This window comes from Arachis stenosperma, chromosome 5 (genome assembly GCF_014773155.1).
Source record: "Arachis stenosperma cultivar V10309 chromosome 5, arast.V10309.gnm1.PFL2, whole genome shotgun sequence".
NCBI lineage: Eukaryota > Viridiplantae > Streptophyta > Magnoliopsida > Fabales > Fabaceae > Arachis > Arachis stenosperma.
This window is the reverse complement of record NC_080381.1, coordinates 85,992,320-86,014,932: the sequence shown is the minus strand read 5'-3', so window position 1 is coordinate 86,014,932 and position 22,613 is coordinate 85,992,320. Positions and strand designations below refer to the sequence as shown.

Genomic DNA, 22,613 nt, shown 5'->3' with positions numbered 1-22,613 from the left:
AATGGGTAATTGGCATGAAATTAAAGAGAACAGGAGTTAAAGTGCTGAATCTTAAAGAACAAGAAATTAAATGGCGGAAACTTAGAACGCAAGAAATGTAAATTGCAAAATCTTAAAATGCAAGAAATGTAAATGGCGTGAATTGTAAAGGGAATTGGGAGTTGGATTTATAGCAATTAAACAAGGAAAAGTAAAATTGCAACAAGCAGAGAATTAGAGAATGGCTTGGATCAAACCGGATCTTAAACAGAAAAGTAAATGAGCATGGAAACATTAAACAGGGAGTGGTAAATGGGAAATCCGGATCTCAGGACCCAAGAGACTAGAAAACCAAGTCTAGATCTCAATGCCTTCCTAGATCCAACAAGAACAATTGCAAGGAAATTGTAAATTGCAAAGAGATTAGATGAAGAAGCAAGTAACAGAAATGGAAATTCAATTGCAGTGAAAATAAACAAGATCCAAGGTGAGATTGAAACAGAATTCCTTCAATTCTCCAACCCAAGATCCAAGACAGTTGTAATTGAAATTGAAAGCAATAAAACTAAGAGGAAGAGAATGGGATTCTCCTTCCCCCAAACTAAGAAATTAAAGATCACTCAATGTCCAAAGCACTCCGAAAACTATTATGAAAATTTTAAAAGGAAAGCTCCCTGAAGAACTTGAATTCTATCCTATTTATACACTTTCTTCAAATTATCTTCAAGCCTTGAGTTGGACCTTTGCTCTTGGTGGAATTGGGTTGAAAGAGGCCTTGGTTGATTGCTCTTGGAGTTTGGAGAGGAACCAAAGTGAACCAATTGAACCGGGTTGGAGTTTTGCAAAAGTTGGAGTAAAAGTTTGAGCAAAAGTTAGGGGTCTAACTTTTGCTCCAACTTTTCATATCAGCTAGCCTCTTTTGCTGATACCAACGTTGGTGCAAAAGTTAGGGGTCTAACTTTTGCTCCAACGTTGGCCCTTCCTAGTGCACCTATGGCGCCAACGTTAGCCCAAAAGTTAGGGGTCTAACGTTGGCGCAAACTTTTGCCCCTCCCCTTGTATTTTCATGTGCCAACGTTAGCCCAAAAGTTAGGGGGCTAACGTTGGCGCAAACTTTTGGTGGCCAGGGAGGTTTTTCTCATGCCAACGTTAGCCCAAAAGTTAGGGGTCTAACGTTGGCGCAAACTTTAGTAGCCCAGGGAGTGATTTTCAATTTCCAACGTTAGCCCAAAAGTTAGGGGTCTAACTTTGAGGCTAACTTTTCACCCAAAAGTTTGTGCAAAAGTTTGAGGGCTAACTTCAGGTCCAACTTTTTGCTTCCTGGTTCTATTTCACTTATTTCATTGTCCTCTCTTTGCTTCTAGTTATTCCTTCTTGCTTCAACCTTTCTCCAAGCTTTCTTCGCCTATCATTAATCAACTAAACACATCAAAGCTATGCTTAAAATCATGAGATATTCATTCTTTCACAATATGTATCAAATATAGCATAAAACCTCATGAAATTGCATTAATTCACATATGGTTGATTAAATCAAAGGAAGCATGAAAATCTACCCAATTGGCTTGCTTATGGCTCAAGAAAGTGCATAATTCAAGTGAAAACAAAAGAAAAAGACTAGTGAAACTAGGCTAAGATGACTTGTCATCACAACACCAAACTTAAAGCTTGCTTGTCCCCAAGCAAGAAATGAATTATTAAGAAGAAAGAATGAAATGGAAGAGGATGTTCATGCTAGCAGAATATTATTGGTAGTTCATGGGGTTTTGTGTGGATATGCACATACTCACTTCTTACTAACTCTTAGGCTTAGAAAGTCTCCTTCAAGCTTCAAGTACCATACTGCTATGACCTCTCATTATTCCTTTATCCCTGGCTATTACTTTGTTCTAAGGCTTTATTTGAGTGTCATGTGTAGCAAGTTCATTTTCTTTTCTGTATACTTGACACATTATTCACCATGGACACTTGGCTCACATTTCTTCTTAAAATATTGATGCCCAGCACCTCTTTGGGTTACTAAATGCCTTGTAGTTAGGTTGCTCTTGATAGTGGACTTTCAGCTGATGATCCCGGATTAGTTAATCCAAGTCACCAAGTGTTGAAGCACTCCAAAGAGCTTACTAATCCAAGCAGATCCTAGTACAAAGACACCACAGGCATATATTTTAAAGTTCAAGCTATTGGTGTCCAGCCTTGTTTCTTTTTGTTTCTCTTTTTTTTTCTGCCACTTTTTGGCTATTTCTTTTCTTTCTTTCTTTTTGTTTTTCTTTCTAACCAACGATTTTTATTTAATTGAAATTCATAGACAGTAGGCCACTCTATTCTTAGAAGGAGACATCCTAGCTCTTTATTCTCTAAAAGTGAACTTTTATACAATCACACACATACCACCACTTACTTTTATCATACTTCTATCTAACAGAGAACTATCTCACTTCCTTCAAACATTTCTTTTATTGAATTAAAGATGCAGGGGACAGAACATGCTTTTAGTCAAGTGGAAGTAACCACACAAGCACAAACTTAAACTAGCTTATTTATTTTAAGATAAACAAACATAATGCAAAGACTATTAATTAAAATAACTTCTTAAAGATGCAAAGACACTTCAAACAGATAGAATGCATGTTTTTTTCTTTGTAGTGATGATTAAGGAGCAAGTCCACCTTTCATTTGTCATGCTTTTTCTTTCTTCTTTCATATACTTGGTTGCTGGCATTCCCTGTGTCCATGTTTGTTGGCTGTTGACCCCGCCAGAACCCAGCTTTATTCATCGCTTCCTCTACTCTATCTTCAAGGCTCATAGCTTTGTTTACTTCTACCTCACTTTTATTTTTGAAAAACTCATCAAAAATTGGGAATGCTGGATCCATGTTGTGCAGATGTTCTCCAATATAGTTCAGTTTGATTTGACCATTAATGTTGTAATCGGCTTGGACTTCATATCTTGCATCTTGGAGGGTTGTAAACTCATTGAGAGCCCTCATGGTTTCGGCCTGCATTTGTGCTAACTTCCCAAATGCTTCATGAGATTGAAAGGCATGCTCTTCTTGCATCGCAAGGAATTTTGACTCAAACTCATTTTGTTGGTTCATCATTTTCAGCTGCCATTCTTTTTGCTCTTGTTGATGCTTCAAGTATTGTGAATGGTACTCTTCTTGCCTTTCTTGAATTCTTGTGTATTGTTCTGACAATCTTCCAATTGCTTCTTGCATTTGAGTCATATCCATATTGCCATGTGGGAAAAAGTGCGGCTGTTCCTCCTCTTCTTGTGGTTCTTCTTCTAGGTGTAGCTCATCTTCTTCCATTGGTTCTTCTCTTTGCCTTCTTCCATGTGGTTTTCGGCCTTGATGTGCTTCGGGAGTCATTGTCATTCTTTCAATGGTTATGGGCATGCCTTGGCTTAACCACATTGGATTCTCATCTTCCATTGGTACTTTAGCCTTCACACACAACCTCCAAATGGTACTTGGGTAGTATAACCAAGACCCGGCCGAATTCTTCTCAGCAAGCCGTTGGATATCTTTTGCAAGGATTTCATGAACTTTGATCTCTCCTCCCACAATGATGCAATGCAACATCACAGCTCTCTCCCTGTTAACTTCTGAGGTGTTCACTGTGCCCAGAATTGATCTTTTCATCAACTCATACCATCCTTTTGCTTCCGGGGTGAGGTTACATCTCTTCAAATACTTATATTTGTTCTTGCCATCTCCTTCCCACTCGGAGTTCTCCATACAAATATCTCTAGCAATCTCATCATAATCCTGATCTTCATTCAATCTTTGTTGGTATCCCGGTTCACTAAAGCGGACTGACTTTAGCCCCAAGACTTTCTTGATTGCATCCGAGCTAAAGTCTACTTCCACTCCCCGCACATAGCTCTTGTATGTTGGGGGCTCACGCATGTCAAGCCTTGGGATATTTGCATAAAACTCTCTTATAATATTGGCATTGATCGGGTGGCTGGTGATGCAAGTTCCTCCCACCTCCTCTTTTGAATTTTGTTCTTCATTTCTTGGCATCCATCATCCGGCAATAAGAATGGAATTTCAGGATAGATCTTTTTATCGTTTGATGAGCGGATAATTTGTATGCTTTTTGGCATTGTTTTTAGTATGTTTTTAGTATTTTTGAGTTAGTTTTTAGTATATTTTTATTAGTTTTTAATTAAAATTCACTTTTCTGGACTTTACTATGAGTTTGTGTGTTTTTCTGTGATTTTAGGTATTTTCTGACTGAAATTGAGGGTTCTGAGCAAAAATCTGATCCTGAGACTGAAAAGGACTGCAGATGCTGTTGGATTCTGACCTCCCTGCACTCGAAGTGGATTTTCTGGAGCTACAGAAGCCCAATTGGTGCGCTCTCAACGGCATTGGAAAGTAGACATCCTGGGCTTTCCAGCAATATATAATAGTCCATACTTTGCCCAAGATTTGATGGCCCAAACCGGCACTCAAAGTCACCTACAGAAATTCCAGCGTTAAACGCCGGAACTGGCATAAAATTTGGAGTTAAACGCCCAAACTGGCATGAAAGCTGGCGTTTAACTCCAGAAAAGGTCTCTACACGAAATTCCTTCATTGCTCAGCCCAAGCACGCACCAAGTGGGCCCGGAAGTGGATTTTTCTGTCATTTACTCATTTCTGTAAACCTTAGGACACTAGTTTACTACTTATAGGATCTTTTGACATTGTATCCGTACCTGATGACCTCATAACATTTCTTACACGTTTCTTTCCACAGTATGAGTCTCTAAACCCCATGGTTGGGGGTGAGGAGCTCTGCTGTGTCTTGATGGATTAATGCAATTACTACTGTTTCTTATTCAATCATGCTTGTTTCGATTCTAAGATAACACTTGTTCTTAATCCGGATGAATGTGATGACCCGTGACAATCATCATCATTCTCAACCATGAACATGTGCCTGACAACCACCTCTGTTCTATTTTAGATTGAGTAGTTATCTCTTGGGTTCTTTAATCGGAATCTTCGTGGTATAGGCAAGAACTGAAGGCGGCATTCAAGAGAATCCGGAAGGTCTAACCTTGTCTGTGGTATTCTGAGTAGGATTCAGTGATTGAATGACTGTGACGTGCTTCAAACTCTAACCTGCTGGGCGTTAGTGACAGACGCAAAAGAGGGATTCTATTCCAGCAGGGGCGGGAACCAAACCGGTGATTGGCCGTACTGTGACAGAGTGCGTGAGCATTAGCTTTCACTGCGAGGATGGGAGGTAGCTGCTGACAACAGTGAAACCCTACACAGCTTGCCATGGAAGGAGCCTTGCGTGTTTGATGAAGAAGACAGTAGGAAAGCAGAGATTCAGAAGATGGAGCATCTCCAAGCCTCAACCCATTCTCCATTACTGCAATACAAGTAACCATTTCATGTTCTTTTGCTTTTTACAATCAATCCTGATAATTTCTGATATCCTGACTAAGATTTACAAGATAACCATAGCTTGCTTCAAGCCGACAATCTCCGTGGGATCGACCCTTGCTCACGCAAGGTATTACTTGGACGACCCAGTGCACTTGCTGGTTAGTTGTGCGGAGTTGCAAAAGTGTGATTGCAATTTCGTGCACCAAGTTTTTGGCGCCGTTGCCGGGGATTGTTCGAGTTTGGACAACTGACGGCTTATCTTGTTGCTTAGATTAGGACTGTTTTCTGTTTGTTGGTTTAGAGTCTTTTAGTTGAGTCTAGTTTCATATTCTAAGTTTGGTGTCAATTGCATGCTTTTGTTTTTTTTTTTCTTTTGATTTTCGAATTTTGCATGTTCTTAGTCCCTTTTTGATTCATAAAATTTCTAAGTTTGGTGTCCTCTTTGTGTTTTTCTCTTAAAATTTTTGAAAAATTTGTGTTTGATTTCTAAAAATTTTAAGTTTGGTGTCTTTTTGTGTTTTTCTCTTTCCTCTTTTTAAGAATCAAATCTTTTTCATAAAAATTTTTCAATCATATCTTTTTAATTGCTGTTTTCAAAATCTTTTTTCTTTTACTAATTGATTCAGTTCTCAATTTGCTTTGATCTCATTTTCCCTTTGAATTTCGAATTTTTTTTATTTTATTTTCCTTTTGTTTTATTTTATTTTATTTTAATTTTTTCGGTTATTTCAAAAAAAAAATAAAAATAAAAAAAATTCATCTCTTTGCAATCATTATCATTTCCCTTTTGTCCATTATGGACTTAAGTGGAATTAATCAGTCCAGAAGGACTCTGGGGTCATATGCTAACCCCATTACAGCTGCATATGGGAGTAGCATCTGCACGCCCCCCATCAAGGCAAGCAGCTTTGAGCTAAACCCTCAACTCATTATCATAGTGCAGCAAAATTGCCAGTATTCCGGTCTTCCACAGGAAGAACCTACTGAGTTTCTGGCACAGTTCTTACAAATTGCTGACATAGTACATGATAAAGAGGTAGATCAGGATGTCTACAGACTATTACTGTTTCCATTTGCTGTAAAAGACCAAGCCAAAAGGTGGTTGAATAACCAACCTACAGCAAGCTTAAAGACTTGGAAACAGTTAACAGACAAATTCCTGAATCATTTTTACCCTCCAAAGAGGATGACACAGCTAAGGCTGGACATCCAAGGCTTTAAACAAGAGGATAATGAATCCCTTTATAATGCCTGGGAGAGGTATAGAGGTATTCTAAGAAAATGTCCCTCTGAAATGTTTTCAGAGTGGGTACAGTTAGACATTTTCTACTATGGGCTTACAGAAAAAGCTCAGATGTCTTTAGACCACTCAGCTGGTGGATCTATACACATGAGGAAGACAATTGAAGAAGCTCAAGAGCTTATAGACACTGTTGCTAGAAACCAATACTTGTATTCTAGCAATGAATTCGTTCCAAAGGAGGAAGTCATGGCATTAGTCACTAATCCTAATCCTCAAGAACAGATGAATGAGCTTAATCAACAATTGCTCCTGATGACATAACAGTTAGCAGAATTTAAAGAGATGCTCCATGAAACTAAAGTTGCTAATAAGAGCATAGAACTACAGTTGAATCAAGCAAAACAGCAAATATCTAAACAGATAACAGAGGAGTGTCAAGCAGTTCAATTGAGGAGTGGGAAGACCTTGAATAGCACTGCCCAAAAGAGCAAAAAGCCAAACAAGGAACAATTGACAGAGGACAACCAAACCACTGTTCAAAATCCCTCTGAGGACAGTAAGAGCCCAGAGAGGAATATTGGCGTTCAAACGCCAGAAAGGGAAGGAAAGCTAGCGTTAAACGCCCATTCCTTGCCCAGTTCTGGCGTTCAAACGCCAGAAAAGGGGGAAAAGTTGGCGTTAAACGCCCATTTTCCACCCATTCCTGGCGTTCAAACGCCAAGGGAAGATCAGACACCTGAGAGTGCTGACAGTAATCCCTCTAAAAAGGCTTCTTCAACCACTTCTGTAAGGAATAAACCTGCAGCATCTAAGGTTGAAGAATATCAAGCCAAGATGCCTTATCCTCAGAAACTCCGCAAAGCGGAACAGGATAAGCAATTTGCCCGCTTTGCAGACTATTTAAGGACTCTTGAAATAAAGATCCCGTTTGCAGAGGCACTTGAGCAAATACCTTCTTATGCTAAGTTCATGAAGGAAATCTTAAGTCATAAGAAGGATTGGAGAGAAACTGAAAAAGTGTTTCTCACTGAAGAGTGCAGTGCAGTCATTCTAAAAAGCTTACCAGAAAAGCTTCAAGATCCTGGAAGCTTTCTGATACCATGCACATTGGAAGGCACTTGCACCAAGACAGCTTTATGTGATCTTGGAGCAAGCATCAATCTAATACCTGCATCCACTATCAGAAAGCTTGGGTTGATTGGAGAAGTCAAACCAACCAGGATATGCCTCCAACTTGCTGATGGCTCCATTAAACACCCATCAGGCATAATAGAGGACATGATTGTCAAGGTTGGGCCATTTGCCTTTCCAACTGACTTTGTGGTACTGGAAATGGAGGAGCACAAGAGTGCAACTCTCATTCTAGGAAGACCATTCCTAGCAACTGGACGAACTCTCATTGATGTACAAAAAGGGGAAGTAACCCTGAGAGTCAATGAGGATGAGTTCAAGTTGAATGCTGTAAAAGCTATGCAGCATCCAGACACACCAGAGGACTGCATGGACGCTGACATTATTGACTCTCTGGTAGAAGAGATCAATATGGCTGAAAGCCTAGAATCAGAGCTTGAGGACATCTTCAAAGATGCTCAAACTGATCAGGAAGAGCCAGATGAGGCAAAGGAATTTTCGAAAATTCCTCAGAAGGAGGATAAACCTCCTAAGCCTGAACTCAAACCACTACCACCATCCCTGAAATATGCATTTCTGGGAGAGGGTGACACTTTTCCAGTGATTATAAGCTCTGCTTTAAATTCACAGGAAGAGGAAGCACTGATTAAAGTGCTAAGGACACACAAGACAGCTCTTGGGTGGTCCATAAGTGATCTTAAGGGCATTAGCCCAGCTAGATGCATGCACAAGATCCTGTTGGAGGATAATGCCAAACCAGTGGTTCAACCATAGAGGAGGCTAAATCCAGCCATGAAGGAGGTGGTGCAGAAAGAGGTCACTAAATTACTAGAGGCTGGGATTATTTATCCTATTTCTGATAGCCCCTGGGTGAGCCCTGTCCAAGTTGTTCCCAAAAAGGGAGGCATGACAGTGATTCATAATGAAAAAAATGAACTGGTTCCTACAAGGACAGTCACAGGGTGGCGCATGTGCATTGATTACAGAAGACTCAATACAGCCACCAGAAAGGATCATTTTCCTTTACCATTCATAGACCAAATGCTAGAAAGACTGGCTGGCCATGATTATTACTGCTTTTTGGATGGCTATTCAGGCTACAACCAAATTGCAGTAGATCCTCAGGACCAAGAGAAAACAGCATTCACATGCCCTTCTGACGTGTTTGCTTACAGGAGGATGCCTTTTGGTCTGTGCAATGCACCTGCAACCTTTCAGAGGTGCATGCTCTCTATCTTCTCAGATATGGTAGAGAAATTTCTGGAAGTCTTCATGGATGACTTCTCAGTATATGGAGACTCATTCAGCTCCTGTCTTAACCACCTATCACTTGTCCTGAAAAGATGCCAAGAGACTAACCTAGTTCTAAACTGGGAGAAATGTCACTTTATGGTGACTGAAGGAATTGTCCTTGGGCACAAAATTTCAAGTAGGGGAATAGAGGTGGATAAGGCAAAGGTAGAGGTAATTGAAAAATTACCACCACCTGCCAATGTTAAGGCAATCAGAAGCTTTCTTGGGCATGCAGGATTCTACAGAAGGTTTATAAAAGATTTTTCAAAAATTGCCAAACCTTTGAGTAATCTGCTAGCTGCTGACACTCCATTCATCTTTGACAATGAGTGTCTGCAGGCATTTGAGACCCTGAAAGCTAAGCTGGTCACAGCACCAGTCATCTCTGCACCAGATTGGGCATTGCCATTTGAATTAATGTGTGATGCCAGTGATCATGCCATTGGTGCAGTGTTGGGACAGAGGCATAACAAGCTTTTGCACGTCATTTATTATGCTAGCCGTGTTCTAAATGACGCACAAAAGAACTACACAACCACAGAGAAAGAGTTACTTGCAGTGGTCTATGCCATTGACAAGTTTAGATCCTACCTAGTGGGATCAAAGGTGATTGTGTACACTGACCATGCTGCTCTTAAATACTTACTCACAAAGCAGGATTCAAAACCCAGGCTTATCAGATGGGTGTTGCTTCTGCAAGAGTTTGATATAGAAATAAGAGACAGAAAAGGGACAGAGAATCAAGTAGCTGATCACCTGTCCCGATTAGAACCAGTAGCTGGGGCGTCCCTCCCTTCTACTGAGATCTCTGAGACTTTCCCAGATGAGCAACTCTTTGCCATTCAGGAAGCTCCATGGTTTGCAGACATTGCAAATTATAAAGCTGTAAGGTTCATACCCAAGGAGTACAGCAGTGTGCAAAGAAAGAAATTAATTTCAGATGCCAAGTACTACCTTTGGGATGAACCATATCTCTTTAAGAGATGTGCTGACGGAGTGATCCGCAGATGTATACCCAGAGAAGAAGCACAAAGGATCCTATGGCACTGCCATGGATCACATTATGGAGGACATTTTGGAAGTGAGCGAACAGCCACTAAAGTTCTCCAGTGTGGATTCTACTGGCCTACTCTCTATAAAGATTCCCGAGAGTTTGTGCGTAACTGTGACAGTTGCCAAAGAGCTGGTAACCTGCCTCACGGATATGCCATGCCTCAACAAGGGATATTAGAGATAGAACTGTTTGATGTATGGGGAATTGACTTCATGGGGCCATTCCCGCCATCATACTCAAACACTTACATTCTGGTGGCAGTGGACTATGTATCTAAGTGGGTAGAAGCAATTGCTACACCCACTAATGATACCAAGACCGTGCTGAAATTCCTCCAGAAAAACATTTTCAGCAGGTTTGGCGTCCCCAGAGTGCTAATCAGTGATGGGGGCACTCATTTCTGCAATAAACAGCTATACTCTGCTATGGTTAGATATGGAATCAGCCATAAAGTGGCAACTCCATATCATCCACAGACAAATGGGCAAGCTGAAGTCTCTAACAGAGAGCTAAAAAGAATCCTAGAACGGACTGTGATAGCCCGAAGAAAGGATTGGGCAAAGAGCTTGGATGATGCTCTGTGGGCATACAGAACAGCATTCAAGACTCCTATAGGCACTTCTCCATACCAACTGGTGTATGGGAAGGCCTGTCATTTGCCTGTGGAACTGGAACATAAAGCCTACTGGGCAACCAGATTCCTAAACATGGATGCACAGTTAGCTGGTGAGAAAAGACTGCTCCAGCTAAATGAGCTAGAGGAGTTCAGACTCAATGCCTTTGAAAATGCAAAAATTTATAAGGAAAAGGCAAAGAAGTGGCATGACAAGAGATTGTCAACCAGAGTCTTTGAGCCAGGACAAAAAGTTCTGCTCTTCAACTCCAGGCTCAAATTGTTTCCAGGAAAACTCAAATCCCGGTGGAGGGGTCCGTATGTGATTACAGGAGTATCACCATATGGATATGTTGAGCTTCAGGATATTGATTCTGACAAGAAGTTCATTGTTAATGGACAGAGAATCAAGCACTATCTTGAAGGAAATTTTGAGCAGGAATGCTCAAGACTGAGACTTGAGTGATTCTTAGCAGAAGTCCAGCTAAAGACAGTAAAGAAGCGCTTGCTGGGAGGCAACCCAGTCATTAAGAAGGTATATGATTAGTTCTTACAGAGGCAAGTATCAAAAATGAAGGAATTCACAGAGTTACTGAAGGATTCAGCTCAAAAAGCAGAGAAAATGAGCTTACTGGCGAAAAAACGCCAGTAAGGGGCATTTTGGGCGTTAAACGCCAGAATGGGTACCATTCTGGGCGTTTAACGCCAGGAATGGTGCCATTTTGGGCGTTAAACGCCAGAATGGGCACCATTCTGGGCGTTTAACGCCAGGTGTGCAGCATCTTGGGCGTTTTGGAAAAACGCCCAGTGACAAAGGATTTCTGGCGTTTAACGCCAGCCAGGGCACCTGGCTGGGCGTTAAACGCCCAAAAGGGGTAGCAAATGGGCGTTAAACGCCAGAATGGGTGCCATTCTGGGCGTTAAACGCCAGAAAGGTGGGGGGGACCACATTTTTGTTTTCAACTCAATTTTTTTTCAAACTTTCCTCTTTTTAACCATACTCTTCTACATAAATGCACTTCAACCTTTCATTATTCACTTTCAAATCTTCACAAATCAAAACCATTCTTCAAATCTATTTCAAATTAATCCCAAATCTTCTTCAAAAACTCACCCTTTTCTCAATTTCTTTTCATATCTTCTCAAATCTCCTTTCAAATTTTTATTTTTTCGAAATCTCTTCTCCCCTCCCTTATAAATTCACGTTTGGAACCCCCTTTGCCCACACCATTCGAATTTTCTCTTCCTCCCCCTCTCTTCTCTCTTTCTTTTTGCTTGAGGACAAGCAAACCTCTAAGTTTGGTGTGCTTTTCCGTGATCACTAAGCCAAGATTCATCAATATCATGGCTCCTAAGGGAAAACAAACCAATTTAAAAGGCAAGAAAGAGAATAATCCAAAGAATCTTTGGAATGAAGAGAAGTTCTTAACCAAAGAACATGAAGACCATTATCATAAAATAATGGGTCTGAGGTCAGTGATCCCGGAAGTTAAATTTGATCTGAAAGAAGATGAATATCCGGGGATCCAAGAGCAAATTCGAAACAGAGGATGGGAAGTTCTAACCAATCCTGAGACAAAGGTTGGAAGGAACATGGTTCAGGAATTCTACTCAAATCTGTGGCTAACAGATAAGCAGAGAATGACTGGAACCGCTTACCATACCTACAGAACCATGGTCAGAGGGAAAGTTATATACTTTCATCTGGACAAAATAAGAGAAATCTTCAAGTTGCCTCAACTGCAAGATGATCCTGATTCCTTTAATAGGAGGATGGTGAGAGTAGATAAGGGGTTGGATCAAGTTCTAGAGGACATATGCCTCCCTGGAACTAAGTGGATAACCAATTCTAAGGGTGTCCCAAACCAACTCAAGAGGGGAGACCTCAAGCCAATTGCAAGAGGTTGGCTAGACTTTATTGGGCGCTCCATATTGCCCACTAGCAACCGTTCTGAGGTCACCATCAAGAGGGCAGTGATGATTCATTGCATTATGCTTGGAAAAGAGGTGGAGGTCCATCATGTGATTGCTTGTGAGATCTACACAATTGCAAATAAGAATTCCACTGAAGCCAAATTGGCTTATCCAAGCTTGATTTCCTTGCTCTGTAAAGAGGCTGGGGTGAAGATGGGAGTAGATGAGTTCATACCCATTGAACACCCAATCACCAAGAAGTCAATGGAAGGACAAGTGCAAGACAACTCCATCAAGAGGAGGGCGCAGGAATTCCTCCCTGAATTCCCAAGAATTGACTACTGGTCCAGCCTAGAAGCATCTATCACCAAGTTGCAAGAGACTATGGAGCAACTGAAGGAAGAACAGCAGAATCAGAACTGCATGCTTTGCAAATTGCTGAAGGAACAAGAGAAGCAGGGGCGTGAAATTCAAGAGATGAAACGCCAAAAGTTCTCCTCTCAAGCTGAGGGAGCATCCACTTCTCAAAATCAAGGTTGTTGAGTTCTAACTCTGTGAAAACCTCTATCATTAGGAGCCTATTTTTTTCGTTTTTCTTGCCTTATTTTCTATTTTTATTTTTAGTCTCATCTTATATCTATATTTAAGTCATGTTCTTAGTTCATAATTAATAAAATTTAAGTTTATGCCTTAAAGCTATGAATGTCCTATGAATCCATCACCTCTCTTAAAAGAAAAATGCTTTAATCACAAAAGAACAAGAAGTACAGGATTTTGAAATTTATCTCTGAAACTAGTTGAATTAGTTTGATGTGGTGACAATACTTTTTGTTTTCTGAATGAATGCTTGAACAGTGCATATGTCTTTTGAATTTGTTGCTTTGAGAATGTTAAAATTGTTGGCTCTTGAAAGAATGAGGAGAAAGAGAACTGTTATTGAGGATCTGAAAAATCATCAATTTGATTCTTGAAGCAAGAAAAAGCAGTGAATACAAAAAAAAAAGAAAGAAAAAGAAAAAGAAAGAAAAGGAAGGAAATAAAGTGGTGATCCAAGGCAAAAGAGTGTGCTTAAGAACCCTGGACAGCTCTAATTGGGGACTTTAGCAAAGCTGAGTCACAATCTAAAAAGGTTCACCCAATTATGTGTCTGTGGCATGTATGTATCCGGTGGTAATACTGGAAGACAGAGTGCTTTGGGCCACAGCCAAGACTCATACACTGGCTATGTTCAAGAATCAATATACTTAACTAGGAGAATCAATAACACTATCTGAGTTCTGAGTTCTTATAGATGCCAATCATTCTGAACTTCAAAGGATAGAGTGAGATGCCAAAACTGTTCGGAGGCAAAAAGCTACTAGTCCCGCTCATCTAATTGGAGCTATGTTTCTTTGATATTTTGGGAGTCTATAGTATATTCTCTTCTTTTTATCCTATTTTGATTTTCAGTTGCTTGGGGACAAGCAACAATTTAAGTTTGGTGTTGTGATGAGCGGATAATTTGTATGCTTTTTGGCAATGTTTTTAGTATGTTTTTAGTATTTTTGAGTTAGTTTTTAGTATATTTTTATTAGTTTTTAATTAAAATTCACTTTTCTGGACTTTACTATGAGTTTGTGTGTTTTTCTGTGATTTCAGGTATTTTCTGACTGAAATTGAGGGTTCTGAGCAAAAATCTGATCCTGAGACTGAAAAGGACTGCAGATGCTGTTGGATTCTGACCTCCCTGCACTCGAAGTGGATTTTCTGGAGCTACAGAAGCCCAATTGGCGCGCTCTCAACGGCATTGGAAAGTAGACATCCTGGGCTTTCCAGCAATATATAATAGTCCATACTTTGCCCAAGATTTGATGGCCCAAACCGGCGCTCAAAGTCACCTACAGAAATTCCAGCGTTAAACGCCGGAACTGGCATAAAATTTGGAGTTAAACGCCCAAACTGGCATGAAAGCTGGCGTTTAACTCCAGAAAAGGTCTCTACACGAAATTCCTTCATTGCTCAGCCCAAGCACGCACCAAGTGGGCCCGGAAGTGGATTTTTCTGTCATTTACTCATTTCTGTAAACCTTAGGACACTAGTTTATTACTTATAGGATCTTTTGACATTGTATCCGTACCTGATGACCTCATAACATTTCTTACACGTTTCTTTCCACAGTATGAGTCTCTAAACCCCATGGTTGGGGGTGAGGAGCTCTGCTGTGTCTTGATGGATTAATGCAATTACTACTGTTTCTTATTCAATCATGCTTGTTTCGATTCTAAGATAACACTTGTTCTTAATCCGGATGAATGTGATGACCCGTGACAATCATCATCATTCTCAACCATGAACATGTGCCTGACAACCACCTCTGTTCTATTTTAGATTGAGTAGTTATCTCTTGGGTTCTTTAATCGGAATCTTCGTGGTATAGGCAAGAACTGAAGGCGGCATTCAAGAGAATCCGGAAGGTCTAACCTTGTCTGTGGTATTCTGAGTAGGATTCAGTGATTGAATGACTGTGACGTGCTTCAAACTCTAACCTGCTGGGCGTTAGTGACAGACACAAAAGAGGGATTCTATTCCAGCAGGGGCGGGAACCAAACCGGTGATTGGCCGTACTGTGACAGAGTGCGTGAGCATTAGCTTTCACTGCGAGGATGGGAGGTAGCTGCTGACAACAGTGAAACCCTACACAGCTTGCCATGGAAGGAGCCTTGCGTGTTTGATGAAGAAGACAGTAGGAAAGCAGAGATTCAGAAGATGGAGCATCTCCAAGCCTCAACCCATTCTCCATTACTGCAATACAAGTAACCATTTCATGTTCTTTTGCTTTTTACAATCAATCCTGATAATTTCTGATATCCTGACTAAGATTTACAAGATAACCATAGCTTGCTTCAAGCCGACAATCTCCGTGGGATCGACCCTTGCTCACGCAAGGTATTACTTGGACGACCCAGTGCACTTGCTGGTTAGTTGTGCGGAGTTGCAAAAGTGTGATTGCAATTTCGTGCACCATCGTTCATCCACTCCATTTGCATTTGATGGTATGAAGATTTAAATCTCCATCGGTCATATTCAGGGGTGCTCACCTCCACCACAGGCTCTTTTCCTTTTTTCCGTTTGGTTCTTGAGGAGGAGGCCATGATCACTTGATCGATTGAGCTTCTTGAAGTTAGAAGGAGTGAAGTGTGTTGGAGATTTTTGATGTGTGTATGGAGCAAGAGAAATTTTGAGGCTGAGCTTATTATGTTGAGAAGTGATGAAGGGAATGAAGTTTAAAAGGTTGGAGTGCAAGGATTCGGTCATATGCATGGCTTGAAGGTGGTGTGTTATTTAAATGAACAATGAAGGGCTAGGATGCAATTAGATACTATGTGAATCAAAGGTGTGCATGTAAGGAAGAATGAAGACAAAGCTTGCTTCTTCAATTGTCTTTGCCATGATCATCTCAGGGAGTGGCAGATTCTCTTTTTGATGCATGTGATGAGATTTTGTCCTCATGCTATGCTTTCCTTTGTCTTGTCCCTTTCATTGAAGATTCTTTGACTTCCTAGTCATCACAACAAGACAACATACATTAGCTTCATCCAACCGTGACTAGAGTGTTTCTTTTATTACCATTATACTAATCATCAATCCTTATACTCATTTGAACCGTGACTCTCCTTGGAGGACACCAAACTTAATGTTTGGTCATAAAAAAAATTTTGTCCCTTCCTCCAATTAGTGAAATCCCAATGTCACACTTAGTTAAATGTTTATAAGAATTGTTTTCATCACACTTTCTTTTTTTTTTCTTTTTTTCATGAAGGATCAATTGTGTCCCTAAATCGGTGCATCAAAGTTTGATGAACACCAAACTTGTTTCTTGTCAAAGGGTACATCACAATTGCTGCCTTCATTACCGGAAAAGGATTTTTCCATTTATAAGATTTTGGAAAATAACAATTGTATGATTATTGATGCATGAATTTCTAACTTTCATGAAGCTATGTGGACACCAAACTTAGTGTTTGGCCATATGCTTTGTCAAGACACTTTAAGCATGTAAAACGGAATTATTTGTAACATTGGTTCAGTGTGCTTGAAAGCACACCAAACTTAGAATTCCCAGCATATGTTTCAAAACAGTGCATGCAGTCAATGGATATGTTCATGAAAAGAGAAAAGAATTCATGCTCAAATGATCATAACTTATTGAATTTAAAATGACATGAATCTTAAATCATGGGTTGCCTCCCATGGAGCGCTCTTTTATTGTCATTAGCTTGACATTGAGGCTTTCTTTTATAGTGGTTGGTGCTTGTAGAGCCTCAATTTGTCTCCCCTGACTGTGATCCTCTTCTTTGTTCTCTGGTGTTCAATTTCAGCATGCTCTAATGAGAGTATGTTGCTAACAGTGTAGTAGTCCTCAGTTTGTTGGTTTGTCCCCAGCTGTTGATATATTAGTTGCACTTTGTCACCTTTGGAAAGCCCCTCTGTTGGAATCTTTCTGTTCTTCCAACCCCTTTTTGTTTTGTTTCTGCATTTCATCTTTCCTTTTGTTGATCTTTCTTTTCTGGCCGTGGGCTTCACTTGGGGACCTTTCTTCTCAGAGGCTGATATTCCAGTGTTCTCTTGGGCTCCTTCATTAATCCGCACAACTCTTATCTTTGGGATGTTGCCTTGACTTTCCTTGTCATTTTCCTCCTTCAACTGTGATTCTCTCTTGTCAATTTTCATATAGTCTTTCTTCTCCTTGCTGAATTGTACCTCTGATAATTCTTTCAGAGTGACACTCTGATCATGCATCCTGAGGGTTAATTCCCCTTTTTCTACATCTATGACATCTCTAGCAGTGGCTAAGAATGGCCTTCCCAGTATAACAGAGTCATCATAATCCTCGTTTGAATCCAGAACCACAAAATCAGCAGGGTATATAAAACTGTCCACCTTGACCAAAATATTTTCAATTACACCCCTAGGGTATATCATTGACTAATCTACCAACTCCAGAGACATTTGTACAGGTTTGACTTCCTCTATATGCAGCTTTTTCACCATGGAGGATGGTATCAAATTGATACTTGCTCCGAGATCGCACATTGCTTTAGTGATGGTCAAATTCCCAATGGTGCAAGGCAACAAGAAGCTCCCTGGGTCCTCAAGCTTAGGAGGAAGCCCTTTTTGAATCAACGCTTTGCATTCTTCAGTGAGTAATACGGTTTCTTTCTCATCCCAACTTCTTTTCTTGTTCATAAGCTCCTTTAAAATTTTGGCATACAAAAGCATTTGCTCAAGTGCTTCAGCTAGGGGGATATTGATTTCCAGCTTCTTGAAGGTCTCAAGGAACTTGTGGAAATGCTGGTCCTTAACTTCCTTGTTGAACCTCTGGGGATAAGGCAGTGGAGTTGTGATACTTTTCCCTACTTGCTGTTGACTTTGGTGGTTGCCCTTCTCTTTAAGTTTTTCAGTGCTTTTGTTTGGCATCACCTCTTGATCCTTGGCTTTATCTGCCTTTGTTTGCTTTTTGTCCTCTGTTGGTTCTTTGATGCTCTCTGCTTGCTTCTTTGTAGTGTCATTGTTGCTCATCAATGTTCTCCCACTCCTTAATTGTATTGCCTTGCATTCCCCCTTGGGATTTGGGATTGTGTCACTGGGCAGTGAGCTTGAAGGTCTCTCAACAAAAATTTGCTTGGAGATTTGCCCGATCTGCCTCTCTAGGCTTTTTAGTGATGCTTCATGGTTTTTGGTTGTCATTTCCTGGTATTTCATCATTTTGTCTATCAAGGTCTCCAGGTTTGTGAGTCTTTGGGATTCAGGTGGTGCTTGTGATGGGTTGTGAGCTGTGGGTGGTGGATGGTGGGCATTTTGGTTAATGGGTTGGTTATTGGATTGGTACTGGTTGAGGTTGGGGTAGTTGTTTTGAGGTTTTCTGTAAGTGTTTTGGTTGGTTTGCTGCTGGTTGTAATTTTGGTTGTTTCTTGGGTTGTTTTGGTTTGAGTTCCTCTGCCATGGTTGTTGGTTTTGGTTGTGAGTGTCTCCCCATCTGAGGTTGGGGTGATTCTTCCATGAGGGGTTGTAAGTATCACCATAGACTTCATTTGGACTAGAATGCATGTACTGGACTTGTTCTTGCTGTTTCTCTTCTTGAATTTCTTCGTTTTGCCCCCATGTGGTTGATGGTTGGCTAGTGTTAACTGCCGCAACTTGGAGGCCATCAATCCTCTTGGTCATTTGCTCAAATTGTTGTTGAATTTGCTGCTGCATTAATTTGTTTTGAGCCAGGATTGAATCCACTCCTTCTAGTTCCATTACTCCTCTTCTTTGTGATGGTTGGCGGTTCCTTTGATGAGCAAAGAAATATTGGTTGTTAGCCACCATATCAATGAGTTCTTGAGCCTCCTCTGCAGTTTTCATGAGTTGCAAGGAACCTCCAGCTGAATGATCCAAAGCTTCCTGGGATTTCAATGTTAAGCCTTCATAGAAGTTTTGTATCTTCTCCCATTCATTAAACATGGCAGGGGGCATTTTCTGACTAGAGCCTTGTACCTCTCCCATGCCTCATAAATGGGTTCAGCCTCCATTTATGTAAATGTTTGTACCTCAGCCTTCAGCCTTATAATCCTCTGAGGTGGATAAAACTTGGCAAGGAACTTGGTTACCAAATCATCCCAGTTGTTGATGCTGTCCCTTGGAAATGATTCCAACCATTGAGTGGCCTTGTCCCTGAGAGAGAATGGGAATAGCATCAGTTTGTAACTGTCAGGAGGCACACCATTAGTTTTGACAGTGTTACATATGCTCAAGAAGGTGGATAAGTGTTGGTGCGGGTCTTCAAGTGATCCTCCACCAAAAGAACAATTGTTCTGAACCAAAGTGATGAGTTGTGGCTTAAGTTCAAAATTGTTTGCATTGACATTTGGAGCCAAAATGCTGCTTTCACAATGTCTAGGATTTGCAAAGGTATAGGATGCCAAAACTCTCCTCTGGGGTGGATTGTTATTGTTGTTGTCTGCTCCACCAAGTGGATTGGTTGAATGTTCCTCCATATCTTGGAATTCTTCTTCGGATTCCTCTTCTCCAACAATATTTTTCCCTCTTTCAGCTCTTCTTAGCCTCCTAAGAGTTCTTTCGTCTTGTTCCTGAAAAGTGGGTGTGGTTCTTCTTGTACCTGACATACAAGCAGAGCATAAGAAACACACTCAGCTAGTGACACTTCAATCTAATGCTGGATTGAAGTTTTAGTTAGTTTAAGCAAAAAATCAAACAGTTAGTGGGTTAATTAAAAATAAAGAAAAAGTGCTTGATCTAAACTACCACCTTACTTAATCATTGTCAATCTAATCAATCCCTAGCAACGGCGCCAAAAACTTGATGTGCGGAAAACGATCCGACACAAAACTCACCGGCAAGTGCACCGGGTCGCATCAAGTAATAATAACTCACGGGAGTGAGGTCGATCCCACAGGGATTGAAGGATTGAGCAATTTTAGTTTAGTGGTTGATTTAGTCAAGCGAATCAAGATTTGGTTGAGTGATTTATGATTTGCAGAATTTAAATTGCATAGAAAGTAAAGGGAATGGGTAATTGGCATGAAATTAAAGAAAACAGGAGTTAAAGTGCTGAATCTTAAAGAACAAGAAATTAAATGGCGGAAACTTAGAACGCAAGAAATGTAAATTGCAAAATCTTAAAATGCAAGAAATGTAAATGGCGTGAATTGTAAAGGGAATTGGGAGTTGGATTTATAGCAATTAAACAAGGAAAAGTAAAATTGCAACAAGCAGAGAATTAGAGAATGGCTTGGATCAAATCGGATCTTAAACAGAAAAGTAAATGAGCATGGAAACATTAAACAGGGAGTGGTAAATGGGAAATCCGGATCTCAGGACCCAAGAGACTAGAAAACCAAGTCTAGATCTCAATGCCTTCCTAGATCCAACAAGAACAATTGCAAGGAAATTGTAAATTGCAAAGAGATTAGATGAAGAAGCAAGTAACAGAAATGGAAATTCAATTGCAGTGAAAATAAACAAGATCCAAGGTGAGATTGAAACAGAATTCCTTCAATTCTCCAACCCAAGATCCAAGACAGTTGTAATTGAAATTGAAAGCAATAAAACTAAGAGGAAGAGAATGGAATTCTCCTTCCCCCAAACTAAGAAATTAAAGATCACTCAATGTCCAAAGCTCTCCGAAAACTATTATGAAAATTTTAAAAGGAAAGCTCCCTGAAGAACTTGAATTCTATCCTATTTATACACTTTCTTCAAATGATCTTCAAGCCTTGAGTTGGGCCTTTGCTCTTGGTGGAATTGGGTTGAAAGAGGCCTTGGTTGATTGCTCTTGGAGTTTGGAGAGGAACCAAAGTGAACCAATTGAACCGGGTTGGAGTTTTGCAAAAGTTGGAGTAAAAGTTTGAGCAAAAGTTAGGGGTCTAACTTTTGCTCCAACTTTTCATATCAGCTAGCCTCTTTTGCTGATACCAACGTTGGTGCAAAAGTTAGGGGTCTAACTTTTGCTCCAACGTTGGCCCTTCCTAGTGCACCTATGGCGCCAACGTTAGCCCAAAAGTTAGGGGTCTAACGTTGGCGCAAACTTTTGCCCCTCCCCTTGTATTTTCATGTGCCAACGTTAGCCCAAAAGTTAGGGGGCTAACGTTGGCGCAAACTTTTGGTGGCCAGGGAGGTTTTTCTCATGCCAACGTTAGCCCAAAAGTTAGGGGTCTAACATTGGCGCAAACTTTAGTAGCCCAGGGAGTGATTTTCAATTTCCAACGTTAGCCCAAAAGTTAGGGGTCTAACTTTGAGGCTAACTTTTCACCCAAAAGTTTGTGCAAAAGTTTGAGGGCTAACTTCAGGTCCAACTTTTTGCTTCCTGGTTCTATTTCACTTATTTCATTGTCCTCTCTTTGCTTCTAGTTATTCCTTCTTGCTTCAACCTTTCTCCAAGCTTTCTTCACCTATCATTAATCAACCAAACACATCAAAGCTATGCTTAAAATCATGAGATATTCATTCTTTCACAATATGTATCAAATATAGCATAAAACCTCATGAAATTGCATTAATTCACATATGGTTGATTAAATCAAAGGAAGCATGAAAATCTACCCAATTGGCTTGCTTATGGCTCAAGAAAGTGCATAATTCAAGTGAAAACAAAAGAAAAAGACTAGTGAAACTAGGCTAAGATGACTTGTCATCAAGCCTCAATTAGTTTCTCTAATGCAACAGAATTGCAAGTTCCATGGACTTCCATTGGAAGATCCTCATCAATTTTTAGCTGAATTCTTGCAAATCTGTGACACTGTCAAGACTAATGGGGTTGACCCTGAGGTCTACAGACTTATGCTATTCCCTTTTGCTGTAAGAGACAGAGCTAGGATATGGTTGGATTCACAACCTAAAGAAAGCCTGAACTCTTGGGAAAAGCTAGTCAATGCCTTCTTGGCAAAGTTCTTTCCACCTCAAAAATTGAGTAAGCTTAGAGTGGAAGTCCAAACCTTCAAACAGAAGGAAGGAGAATCCCTCTATGAAGCCTGGGAAAGATACAAACAATTGATCAGAAAGTGTCCTTCTGATATGCTTTCTGAATGGAGCATCATAGGTATGTTCTATGATGGTCTGTCTGAACTGTCCAAGATGTCATTGGAGAGTTCTGCTGGAGGATCTCTTCATCTGAAGAAGACGCCTACAGAAGCTCAAGAGCTCATTGAAATGGTTTCAAATAACCAATTCATGTACCCTTCTGAAAGGAATCCTGTGAACAATGGGACGAATCAGAAGAAAGGAGTTCTTGAGATTGATACTCTGAGTGCCATATTGGCTCAGAACAAAATATTGACTCAGCAAGTCAATTTGATTTCTCAAAGTCTGTCTGGAATGCAAGCTGCACCAGGCAGTACTAAGGATGCTTCATCTGAAGAAGAAGCTTATGATCCTGAGAACCCTTCAATGGAAGAGGTGAATTACATGGGAGAACCCTATGGAAACACCTATAATTCTTCATGGAGAAATCATCCA

At 40.4% G+C, this 22,613-nt stretch overlaps 1 non-coding gene across 1 annotated transcript; it reads right to left on the bottom strand.

Annotated features, from left to right (window-relative positions):
* Window positions 1-22,070: 22,070 nt before the first annotated feature.
* Window positions 22,071-22,178, bottom strand: LOC130983321 (small nucleolar RNA R71). Its single transcript, XR_009087317.1, has one exon. It is a non-coding gene; the product is annotated as a small nucleolar RNA R71 (small nucleolar RNA).
* Between the last annotated feature and the right edge of the window lie 435 nt (window positions 22,179-22,613).